The sequence below is a fragment of the Cavia porcellus genome, unplaced genomic scaffold (assembly GCF_034190915.1).
Source record: "Cavia porcellus strain 051 isolate PalLab524CR breed Dunkin Hartley unplaced genomic scaffold, mCavPor4.1 scaffold_18, whole genome shotgun sequence".
Lineage (NCBI taxonomy): Eukaryota > Metazoa > Chordata > Mammalia > Rodentia > Caviidae > Cavia > Cavia porcellus.
In genome coordinates, this window is record NW_026947501.1 from 23,923,707 (window position 1) to 23,936,581 (window position 12,875).

Genomic DNA, 12,875 nt, shown 5'->3' on the forward strand with positions numbered 1-12,875 from the left:
TTCTCGTCACCTGTCTTGATATAACTATCATCGAATCACTGTTGGTATTCATCTTTGGATCTTGTTCGAACTGCATCATTTGTCTCCCTGATACCTTTTTCTGGACCAGGATTCAATCCCAGATTACGCAGGATATTTAGTTGCCGCCTCTCTTTAGCCTTCACGGATCTGAGACACGTGGGCGCTGACTGGCCCTGTTACTTCAGAGCAGCACTAGCTAGTCACTTGGAAAATGCCCTTGATTTGTGTTTGTCTGAAAGAAGCCCTCAGGATTAAAATTGGGCTTGTGTCTCTGCAAGAAGTGACGTTGTGTCCTTCTCAGTTTGTGATGTGACATCCAAAGGAACATGATGGCAGGACGTCTCATGGGGCAGTGCTAATTTGGATCACTCGGGTAAGGTGCTGTCTCCACTGTGAAGTTATGTTTTTTTTTTTTTTTTTGTCTTTTTCCTTTTTATCGGTACCAGGGATCGAACTCACGACTGCCTGCTTGCAAGGCAGGTGCTTACGCCGCTGAGCTAAACCCCCAGCCCCTGAAGTTATGTTTTTTAGTTAATAAATATAGAACGAGACAATATGTATATGTAACGGTTTTAATCATGCCTTTAATCTATAATTGGTCTGTTTTGTTGTTTTTTGTTTGTGGTGCAGGGGATGAAACCAGGCCTCGCACAAACTAGTCAAGCACTCACCACTGAGCCACATCTCCACCCTGGTCTTTCTTTTTTATTCTTTTCATGTCTTTTGATGAGAGCAGAAACTCTTTAAGTTTCCTATATGGTTAATAGCTTCCAGTCTAAGAAATGCTAATCTTCCATGAAGTCAAGATGTTCGCCCGCGTCTTTGCAGGGACCGGGGACGGTCATTCCATTCTGTGCCTCTTTGCCTGCTAATTGTTTCACACCGAGAGGGCCTGGAGAGCAGTGGACGCTGGAGGAGGCTTTCCTCTGACGTCTCCTTGTCTGCTCCCTGCCAAAGGAGAGCAGTTATCTCTGGTCCCTGCTAGGGACTAGGACAGGGAGAAAGACCGGGGCTGTCAACTGAGGTCTGGACAGACTTCAGTCACTCTTGCCTTCTGTTTCAGTTGTGCTCAGTGTTTCAGAGAGAGTACTTCACAATCCTTTGTTCCATAGGCTTGGTAGACTTTGTCTCGGGCCATTGTTTGTTTCTCCAAGCCCATTTTCTGTGGAGTCGTCTTGCACAGCCTCCATTGATTTTTGAGTATTTAATGTCTGGCAATTTCTTTTTAAAATATGATTACATGAGCAAACAGCAGAACACAGCTGTGATTCTCAGTTGGAGAGGATTCCTCCCTGTCCCTCTCCCCAGGGCATTTTTGGCAAAGTTTGGAGATATTTTTGTCACAGTTGGATGTGCGTCTAGTGTGAAGTCAGGGATGCTGCTGAACATCCTACAATGCCAGGATGGTCTCACAAAACAAAGGATTATCCAACCCAAAATGTCAAAATGCCATTCCCAAGGCATCCCACCATAGAGAGAATTTCCAGAAAAATGTCACTTAGTATTTATTATTTTTATACATTGTTCTTGGATTTTGGTATTTTACATGGCATCGTGTTCTACAGTGACATTTTATAATATTAGAGTTAATTTTTTATTACTGGGTTATGAATCCAACTTGACATTTTCTTATGTTTATAAGATATTATAATTGCTGAGAAATAATTCTGCATGGACTTTGTTTCCTTTGTTTCCATCTCCTGAACAAAATGCATTAAGAATTTATTCAAAGATGTTCGTGTAACAGACAGACTTGGGAATCTAAAGAGAGACTCCTTGCCGAGATTTGGAGAAGTCTCTCCCTGAACATATTATAGGATAATAAAGCTAGAAGTGTTGCTGTTCCTGTCTGGAGATCTTTCCTTTTCCAGGCTAGAAGACCTGGAAGGATGAGCAGGTTTATGAGTTGTTCCCCTTATAGGACGAGGGATTTCTTGGGTTCAGGGTTTGTCTTAGTTATTTTTCTCATTGCTGAGACAAAATACCCAATGCCCAAAGTTAACAAGGAAAAGGTTTATTTAGCTTTCAGTTTGTAGAAGTTTCAGTCCATAATCAGCTGGCTCCAAGGTGGCACACAGCAGAAAGGCAACCGTTCACAGCTGTGGAAGACAGCAAAAGCAACAAGAGAGGGAGAGACAAGCCTGTTTCTGTCCCTCATATTATATGCAGGCTACCTGCCCTAGGGTGGGTGTAAGACACCCTTAATCCTAGCCAGAACGATTCCAAACCAATCAGTGGACTGGTTTACTAATCATGTCTCCTTGATCCCAGCACTACACACTTTAGATCTGACCACTCTGAAAAGCCCATCACTCATGACTGCATGAGATTTTGGGGGGACATCTTTTTTTTTTTTTTTTTTTGATACTGAGAATCGAACTCAGGACTTTGCACTTGCCAGGGAGGCTCTGTGTCACTGAGCTATATCCCTAGCCCTGGAGGGGAGGGAATCTAGATACAAACCATAACAGTGCTCCTCATCTGTGACCCAGATCCTCTGGATTGCCCTGTGTCTACCTGGGGCTGCATCTGCATGGTCCCACAGAACTGGAGATAAGGGGGACCTCTGTGAACCTGAACCACACACAGCCTGGTCTGCTGTAAGAAACTGTATAAATCTATCTGGGCTCACTGTCTCTTCACCGGAAGAATCTATTGAAGTGTAGTCAATTTCTAGACAGAGGAGCCAGCAACCACCATATCATCATTCATATTAAAATTCATGGATTAGTTTAGTCACCAGTAGCCTCCCTATGTCTGTAAGGGTACAGCAGAAAGAATGGAGGTTGGGTTCAATCCGATCAACTATCTGAGACTTATTTCTTAGAAGCGGAGTCCCAGTTCTAATCTTAGGTACCTCGTACCTCGGTACCAAAAGGTGGCCTGCGATTACTGAGTCTTTGCTGTTTAAGTGTAGCATGGCTGGCTCCTTCCTTTTGCATAGTCTCATTCTCACGTCCCTTGTGAAGTTCTCCACCAATTAGCCAGGCTTTCCTGGACCTGGCAGCAGCCACAACCTCTGCTTACCCCTAAAACCTCTCTATAAAAACAAGCACTGTGTTAAAAGGTGGGTTAGGAACAGGACCTCTCAGCCTGGACTAACAGCTGCTTCGTGTTGTGACGGCCAAGTCAACTGCAGTTGCACCAGGGTGAGCCCCATCCGTCCAGGTATTTATGAAAACAAATGAGACCCATGCTTATTCCTATGATCAGAGCTCATTTTCATAGCAATGGTTTTATATGGCTGCACTGCAGCAGGAAAGGCCCAAGCTAGAAGCCCACATAGGGCAGGGGATGTAGCTCAGTGGTGGAGCCAGGCCCTGGGTTGATTCCCAGCCCTGAAAAAATAAATAAAATAAAAAGCCAACAATGGAGAGAAAATGCCATTCCTGACAGCTGCCAAACTTCTCAGGGGGACGAAGAGTGGGGGGAGATACTTCCCTGAGAGCAATGGTCTACAAATGCATTGATATTTGATTATCAAATTATGCTAAAATTTATTGATTTAATGCAAATGATTAGCCTTCTTGTGGTCAGATAAAATTTCTCTTTTAGTTGAGCTGCAGTAGCTCATAGTAACCAAACAGAATTGATATATGGGGGAGGATCAGGTATTAGTCCTTAGATACAGGGGGAAAACTGACTTAGCAAATGCTGCTGCTCATTCTTACATATATTTTCTGTAGAGAGAGTGTGGCTTAGTAATCAAGTGCTTACCTCCATGTTCAAGGCCCTGGGTTCCACCCGCAGTACTGGCAAGGGAAGATAAACAAGATGCATATCCTGTGGAACCTTAGACTACCTGTTCATAGGCAATGACCTGACATCTAAGTAGTCTCTACTGTTTAGGGACTGACGTCAGGAGAATGGGATTGGAGGTGCTGCTCCTAGTCTGTGCATTTGGCAGTCATGAAGCTCTGAGATCCCAGTATCTGACAGTGAAATAAATTGGGCACACTTCTTGTGCAAGAACAATGGAGTTCACTGATTGAAGACTCCTGCAGGAGGCCTGTATTAACAGGCTAATTATAGACATACCATCTATGAGTTGCCATATTGTACCTTACACTGCTTAGGAGCCCAGGCTGGAAGGGAAGCAAGCTGTGGGGCCATCGCTCTTATGTAGGAACCAGGACCCAATGCTTTTATCTGTAGAAAAGGTGAGTGCTGATCACAAGGCATAAAAATGCCACTACCACTGTATCCTAAGAAGGGCTCCCCCAAATAACCCTGCACATGTGTGATTTAGCAGATTGGAAACAAGTTTTTCATGAGCCCTCCCTTTGCAAACATTGTATAGTTGTTTCATCAAGCTTAGTGCATTGTTGTGACTTGTGGTAGAAATAATCTTTCATATAAACTCAGGGAATAGGGATTAGTACCATCTATGATCCCCAGATAGGTTGATACTTAGCAGAAAAATATACAGAAAGAAGACTCTCTCTCTCTGTCTCTTTGTTCTAGAATTTTTATAGTTAAATATTTTTCCTGCTTACTCATCCTTGAAAGTCAAAAGTTTTATCCATGCTTTGCATTTGTTCCAAAATGAGATGAGCTAATTCTTTCTGGCTCCCTGCCTGTCTGTTTAGATACTGCTGGAATCTTCCTCTCACATCTTAGGCTGCAGAGCTGGTTACCTGCCAGCAAACAGCCTGAAAGAATTGTGGATGGAGCCATCTGGAAAGGGATGTCACCCCTGCAAGATTTCGTCTCTGTGCTTTCCAAAGCCATTGATCAAGGGAACAATAATTTTCTGGTCTCCAAGCCTCACTTTCTTCCTGGCCAACGGCCAGATTGGTCATCATCCTGAGACTGTGATCAGGATGTCAGAGAAAACACTTGCCTTTCGGGTTAAAGATTCCTCTCTTTATCTGCTTTGTGCCATGTCACTGACTATTGGGAGGGGAGATTTAGCCCTCTGGACTAAAATCCCAGCCTTTTGTGGAAATGTATTGGTTATCACTTGCTCTAAAAAAGATTTCATGCTGTGAAAAAACAGTCACTACTATTGCTGTTATTAATAATTTTCAGCACGGAAGGTTGACCCCAGGGCTTCATGAATGCTAAGCAAGTACTGTGTCACTGAGGTGACCCCCCACCCCAATAGCCAGTTGTTATTATCCCTCATGACTCTGGTGACTGTGCAGGCTTACCTAGTTGGTTCTCCCTGAGCTCCTTATGTGATTTCCATAAGATAAAGGAGGATACTGGAGTTGTTCTGAATTCCTTCTCATTCTTGTGTCTGGCGCCGAGTCCGGGAAAGTCACAGTTTCCCGGATTCCAGGGCTAGCTTTCCTATTTTCTCTTGATTACCTTTTTGTTCTCCTCTTTGTCTTTTTTCTATGCAGGTGGCCCAAGAATTCAAGCAACCATAGATTGTGTACTATGTCACTAGTCCCAGGACATCTGCCTGGGTGCACCTGTACTAAATATGCACAAAATTTTCCTTGTCATCATTCTCTAAACAATACAATATGACAACTATTTACACAATATCTACATTGTGCTAGGTACCATAAGTAATGAAGCGATATTTCAAATTATATGAGAAGATATGCACAGGTTATATACAAATACTAGGCCGTTTTATAGAAAACACTTGAGCATCTGCAGCTTTTGGTATTCATAAAGGGCCTAGATCCAGTTCACCAAGGGTTCAGAAAGATGAAAGGACAACCTAGAATATTTGCTAACTTTGTTATCTTACCTCCCTACTGAGTTTTTGCTTTTGCTATCACATTTTTTATTTGAAAGATCTCTGATTCTCCGAGTATTCCTTTTAAAAGAGTATCTAGAAGACTAAAAATGGTGAAATAACCCCCAGGAGCAAAACAGCTTCTCTAGCATCTAGTATCAAAACACCTGGAAAACAACAATTTAATAAAGAAAAAAAAAAAAAAAAAGAAATAGCTCTCTAGGAACCAAGAAAGAGCTGACAGACAAACTAGAAGCTACAAAGAAACTGAACAAAAGGCAGAGAAAAGACGAAGTATTCTGCAATGCTAGCCCTGGCTCCCAGGGAGGACAGCCTGCTTCTGTGAACACAGGATAAGTTGGGGGTGGATCAGCAGCCCCAGGGGGAGACAATGGACTGGGCTGCCAGCACACCTCCAAGAAAAGCCCATGGTTATTACAAACTGCAAAAACCATGTGAGGGTTTATTCTGAAAGTAACTCCCTCCACGTGACAAACTAGAGTCAGAGAAGAAATCTGGTACAATATCCACCGTATTTGACTGTTTAATCAGTAGCCAGCTTGAACAGGGTTAATTATTTAAGACTGAGCTACAGAGCAACTACACTTTAGGATTTCTGGGGTTATGCTACCACATTAATGGCCACAAGAGACAGTTGTGGAGAAGGAGTGGGCTAGACTTAGAGCACCAGAGAAAGGACACAGGGGTGCTGTGCTCTGTGGTGGGAACCCAGTCCAGTTGCACATGATTTTCAGAGGGGGCTGGTTCTGAAAGCGCTGGCATTAAGTCCAGTGGACTGCTTGATCCCCCACCTCCACCTCACTGCTTCTGTTCAGCACCGAATTCAGTGGTCTGTTTACTTTATCTGCCTCTGTGACCAGAGAGACACACCTCAGCTCTGACAGTTGTCACAGCCTGGGGTGTACAGACAGACAGAAGGGCGTTTGGAAAAGAGAGGGGCACTCACAAACCCTCAAGCTGTGAAGCTAGGCAGAGAAAGCAGTGACTTGGAGCCCACAGTGGGACACAAATTAGGAGCAGCTGATAGGACTACAGTCCTAGGGCACACACTATTCATCAACCACAACTAGCAGAAAAGGTGGGGCAAGACTCAGCATTCATGCACAAAAATATGAGTTATATCAACTTATCTGTGTTAAAGATATAACACATGCATATACCAGCACAATCCCTAATAGCAAAATCTTGGAAGTGCTCTGTATGTCCATCAACAGATGAATGGATAAAGAAAATGTGGTATTTATACACTAGAGAGTACTATTCGACTATAAAAAATATAAATTTCTAAAAAAAGATTGCATTTCGAGGCAATAATGTTCAGTGAAATAAATCAGACACAGCCTAAATGTCACATGGCTTCTCTTATATAAGAAGCCCAAAGTATAAATAATTAAATGGAAAACAAAAGGTAAATTGGAAACAGGAGACAGATCTTTTGCAAATGGAAAGGGAACAAGAGATAGAGGGAAGAGAAAGGGAAGAAAAGGAAACCAAAAAGAATTGAGATGTGCCGTGCACATGTACCAGTTCCCTCGGTGAATGTAACCATTATATACTACAAACAGGTACTTCTAATAACAGAAGTAGTTTTAAATAAGATTATGCAATTTTTATTCTGATTGTATTCCTCAGAGACCAATAATAGATCTTCAGACCAGGGATATATCTCAGTGGCACAAGTGCCTGCTTAGCAAGCACAAGGTCTTAAGTTTAATTTCTGGTATCAAAAGAAAAAAAAACTAATAATAAATCCTCAAAGTTATCCTCTTTATTCTCTGCTTCTTTCCAACTTTTTTTTTTTCTGGTTATTCATTTTGGATTCTGTCATGTCAATTCTGATGACATTTGGTTTCTGTTCTTGTTTGCCAAGAACAAAATACCGGGTTAAATTTGAATTTTAGATAAATAATTTTTAGTATAAGTCTGTCCCATTGTAAGTATTTTATATTTCAGTAAAATATTGTCTGAAATTAGGGGCTAGGGATTTAGCTTAGTGGCATAAGCACCTGCCTTGCAAATATGTAGTCGTGAGTTCAATCCCTGGTACTGATGAAAAAGAAAAAAAGACAAAAAAAAATATTGTCTGAAATTCAAATTGAACTAGGTGCCCTGTATTTTTGTGGCATTGCTAAGAGTGAGACCTACACTGCTGCCCGAGACTGATACCTGCCTGAGTTACTGGGCCCTGATAAGGGGGAGTTTACTAACAGGTTGCTTCAATTTCACTGAGTAACTGTTTACAGTCTCAGTAAGGCTTTGCTCAGATTCCGCAGAGGAAAGTATTCTAAGTTTCCCACCAGTGAACATAATTCTGGCTGCTACAGGAAGCAAGTGGAGAAAGATTATCAAGCAGCTGAATATTCACATCTTAATTTTCACATGGCCTCTCAAGTTTGGTACAGTATGTTTCGCCTTATGTTCATCTAACAGCTTTGATTAAAGATGGTGCATATTCTTTGCACACACACACACCACGTTCAGGGACGAAGCCTAATTTCCCTTCCTTTGAATCTGGGTTGGCCCAGTGATTTGCATGCCCTATAAGGAATAAAATAGAAATCATGCCCAATAACTTCCAAGCTTAGATAATGAGAAGCCTGCTAACTCCTGGCTGGATTTCTTGGAGTATTTTTTCTGGAAACCCTGAGCCTCCAGGTAGGAAATCTGACAGTGCTGACACTGCCATGTAGAAAGTGCACATCCAGGTGCTCTGGTGGACCATGCCAGCTGAGACCAGTGCTGGACCTTCGGCATATGCAAGTCTATGAGACAGTCCTGCAGACTGGTTGAATACTGTCAATTGACTCCACCAAGAGACATTTATCGATGCTATGTGGAACAGGAAATTTGTCCAGCTACACCCGGTTTAAATTCATAAAACCCATAAACCCATAAAAATTTAGAGATAAAGTAAAATGGTCATTGTAGTAAGTCACCAAGTTTTGGGATCGTTTCATTTATTTATTTATTTATCTTTGTCTTTTTGAGACCGGGTCATACTCTGCAGTTCAGGCTGGCCTTGAGCTCACTTTGTAGCCTAGGCTGATCTCAGACTCACATCAATCCTCCTGCCTCAGCCTCCCGAGTGCTGCTGCGATCACAGGCATATGCTACCATGTGCAGCTGAGATAGTTTCTTAAAGAGCATTCAATAATAATAATGCTGCAACAGCTGCCCTATTCCAGAGACCTTCTTCTTTGTCCCTTCCTGTGGAGGTGCTTCCTATTTTCCACACAAGGTGTGGTCACAGCTGTGCAGGTGGGGAGCGGAGACAGCAGCTGCTTCCCGCAGGTACAACAGATCTCCTGCTTCAGTCTATCTATTCAGGAGAAGCAGCTCGTGCAGTAAACGCCTTGGTGTCCTGAGAATTCCTATCCTATCATGTTTCTTCTTGGCTTTCCCTGCCTTAGCACAGGAGTCAACTTTCTCAACTCTACTAATTATCACCTGACTCTCTGCTTTCCAGGTTCCAAAACTTTGTTATTATTTCTTTCTTGTTTTCTTGTCCTTGTGAGATTTAAAAAAAAAAAAAAATCAACTCTTGGCTTTAACAGGGTTCAAGAGGGATGAAGTAAATACACATATCTATCCTGCTGTTTGATTTGTAGCCTCCTTTGAGTCTTTAATTTCTTCAATTCTATTATTTTTAAAAATAGTCTTAGATCGGGTTCCCAGGGAAGCACAATCAGACACAGGGATTCTTGCGTTTAAGTGCAGAGTTGAGAGTGTTCTCAGCAGAGCCCGGCAAGTCAGTGAGGCAGGAAAGACCCAGGCAGAAGCTATGCAAAGATATGAAATTCTGCTGAGGGTCAGCCTCGGTCTGACCCCTTAAGACTATTTATTACTGACTTTTTGTACCCCATAAAGTCCTCTGTCCAAGGTTTCCCAACCCCTGGCCCCAGGGGTAGTTTTGGGGAGGAGGCAGCAGGGTGCTAGGAGCTGCCTGCACCTGCCTAGTGTAAAGAAAAGCAGTCTCTGTGTGGTGCTAACAGCGTTTGTTCGTTGTTATTGGCCTTTATTTTTTTGTATACCTACTTTTTTCCCCTCTTGTAGTACCGAGGATTAAACTAGGGCCTTCACACTGAGCTACACCCTCAGCTTTTCTTTCTCATTTTGAAACAGCGTCTCACTATGTTGCTAAATTGCCCAGGCTGGACCAAATTCATGATCAGCCTGCCTCAGTCTCCCAAAGTTCTGGGATCACAGACATTAACACTCATGTTCCGCCATAATTTTTATTTTTTAAGGGGTGAAACAGTCTCTCTAACCTTTCTGAGGAAGCAATTATACTTATTGCATTTTTTTAGTATTTTCTTCAGTCAGTTCCTAAACTGAAGCTCAGAAACTGAGTCTCTCAGACACATAGCAGAGCTAGATCCAAATCAGTCTGACCCTAAAACTTACCCTATTAACCATGTTAAGTCACCGCCTCTAACCACATCCTTACGAAATAATCTAATGTTACCTCTCTTGCTTCAAGGATGCTAGCGACTTCTTGGATTTTAATCTGTTGTATAGCAAACCTTCCCCAAAGCTACCTATTCTTTGTTAAACAAAATCAAAATTTGCCTATGGATGCAGCATATTCATTCTTCAAGCACTCACCGAGTACCTACTATGTGCCGGAAGCGTGCAGCACATGGCACAAAGGTGACCTCGACCTAGTGAGTGGCTTCACGCGCTGTGTGTACAACAGGGGAAGCAGAGAAAAACAAACAAAAGTGCGTTACAAGAAGCGAGCGGTGCGCAGCGGCCGACCCAGCAGCTCCTGCCAGGTGGTACTAAGCCCTAGCACAGTAGTTTTCCCGTGCAGAAAGATGAGCGCTGCTTCTCCAGAACCCTTTTCCCAAAGGTTTCCCCCGCCTGCTGGCCGCGCCAGGAAGGAAACCGTTCCCGCGAGCCGTGAAGAGCGGCTGCAAACTTTTTGGAACGCGCGTGTTCAGGAAACGCGGCGTTCCGATTGCACGTTCCACGTCCCCAGATGTGGCCACCAGGCCAGATGTGAGCCCGCGGTTAGGCGCTGTTTTTCCCGGGAGGCGGCTCTGATTCGCGGGCGGCGCGGGGAGCCAGCGGCGAGGTCGCTGCACGCGGCACCCCGACCGCACGGGGACGCTGGCATCCGAGACGTCGAAGGTCTCCGATCCCCTCTGCAGGGACGGGACCCGGGTCGGCGGTGCCCGCGGGCTGCGCGATCCAGGAGGGGCAGGAGCCGGAGCCCCGAGTGGGGGGCGGGCACTGCGGGGTGCGGGCCCCGAGGGGGCAACGCCAGCTCCGCCCAGGGTGCGCGCTCCGGCGCCTAGGTGCGCTCGCCCTGGGAGGGACTTTCCGGTCCCGTGGGCAGACAGACAACCAGGAACTCGGGCTCAGTCTCCACCCCGAAGTGGGGCGGGTCCGCCGGGATAAGACGCGCGGCTCGGCCCCGACGAGGCGCGTCCTCCGCAGCCGCAGAGGGAGAGCGCATCGCGGCGTGGTCTCGGCGCGGCAGGTGAGGTCCTGGGACCCGGGGTGCAGAGCCCGGGAAAGTGGGGCGGGCAGGGGAGAAAGGCTTGCAAGCACCTCCCGGGATTCCCAGCCTCGAGCCCGCCGGGAAGGGAGTGCCCGCCGCCACTGGGTGGAGGACCCGGGATCACTCCCTGTGGGCAGGAACGTGGCCCTTATCCCGGGCACCGTACGGAGGACCCTCGATGCCAGAGACCTGAGTGGTTATTGACTCTATATTCTGGGCTTGGGCATTAAAAAGACAGGATCGAGAGTAATACTTCCTGCAGCCTAGTCTAATATCTTTTAGGTTTTACTTTTTAATTCTCTTTTCTCTTTTTAAGAAACATACTCTTTATCCTTAATCTCTCGCCCTTGACCCTCCTTCTGTGTCTGGTGGCCTCAGCACAGTGCGTGGCACACAGGAATCTTGCTGTTATGAGCTCCTTGGCTTGTGTTTGCCAGAGTACAGTGCCACTGTCCTCCTGGCTTAGATGAGCTGAAGACTAGGAGGCCAAAGAGGATGGCTTTTTAACACTGTGCCTCCTTGAAGTGTTCCCCAAGTGGACGCAAGACTCCTGGGAGCGCTTTGGAGCATTGTGGATCTGGAGACACTCACAATTTTCCTCAAAATTGTGCATGTGGTCTCTAACCAGCTCTCAGTAACTGGGTGGGAGCCCTCTTCCTCCCACGGCTCATTAATTCCAGGACAGCACACTCCTTAACACTGCAGGCACTGTATGAATAGTCAAACCCTAGCTCTTCAGTTGCCCGTGAATTCCCAGATGAGAGAGTGGTAGAAGATCAGGTAGGAGAGGAAGGAGACAGGAATGAGAAAGCGGGTAACATCATGCCACTCAGCACCTGCTGACTTCCAAAGGCCAGATCAAATCAGACTGCTACTGATTTGGGAGCAGAGTCAGAAAAAAAAAACCATACACACTTCAGCAGTTGACCCAAAGATCAATGTCTGGAAGCTAATGGTTACCACTTTGAGCACCTCTTATAACTGTAGAGGCCAGAGGTAACTAAATTGTATTAATTTCATGAGGTTTCAATAAATTTAGTATTAAAATACTTATTTATATAAGGTTTTTCTTTTCCTGATGTATACCTGTTTTTGGCAGGCTCTGTATGTGCACATATACATATACCCATATACACACAGACACACAATTACTGGATCAGCAGCCTGTGTGAGTTTCCTCTTAGATGTCCTTGCATTTGGTTGGGAATAATTTTCCTCTGAAAACAGTTTAGAGGGAGAGCTTCCTAATCACCCCCAGACTCATGTCCTGCAGCACTTTTTCTGTTTATGTCCAGCCACTCAGAAGTCTTTTTTCTGATCTTGCATATCTGCTCGTGGGCTGAGTCTGCTCTTCTCTAAAGGAGACAGAGGTGAGTGGTAGGCACGGGGAAGAGGGCAGTGTACCTGGGAGTTCTTCAAATTATAAAATAAACGAGAAGGGATTTCCCTTGGAACTCAATTTCATCCAAATGTTTGAGGATTAAAAACACTTTTTATATGAAAGCATGAAAGATGTATTTTATAATAGAATAAAAAAATCATATAACTTTTTAATCTGACTCAAGAAACTTTAAAAAAGTATTGATTGGACTTTGTCCGTGATTTGGTCCACACCTGGCTCTTGAGGCCTTG

The 12,875-nt window shown here is 44.5% G+C and overlaps 1 protein-coding gene across 3 annotated transcripts in view; it reads left to right on the plus strand.

The window, feature by feature from the left end:
- The first annotated feature begins 11,080 nt into the window (after positions 1-11,080).
- The window catches only part of Anxa4 (annexin A4), a 64,386-nt gene continuing 62,591 nt past the window's right edge, over positions 11,081-12,875 (plus strand). The window contains exon 1 of one of the 3 annotated variants that reach the window (XM_005003361.4): positions 11,081-11,222. The gene's annotated coding sequence lies outside the window, so the exon portion shown is untranslated. Of the gene's footprint in view, positions 11,223-12,588; positions 12,614-12,875 lie in introns of those variants that run through there. The other 2 variants (XM_003468930.5, XM_013151597.3) reach the window with 2 other exon arrangements.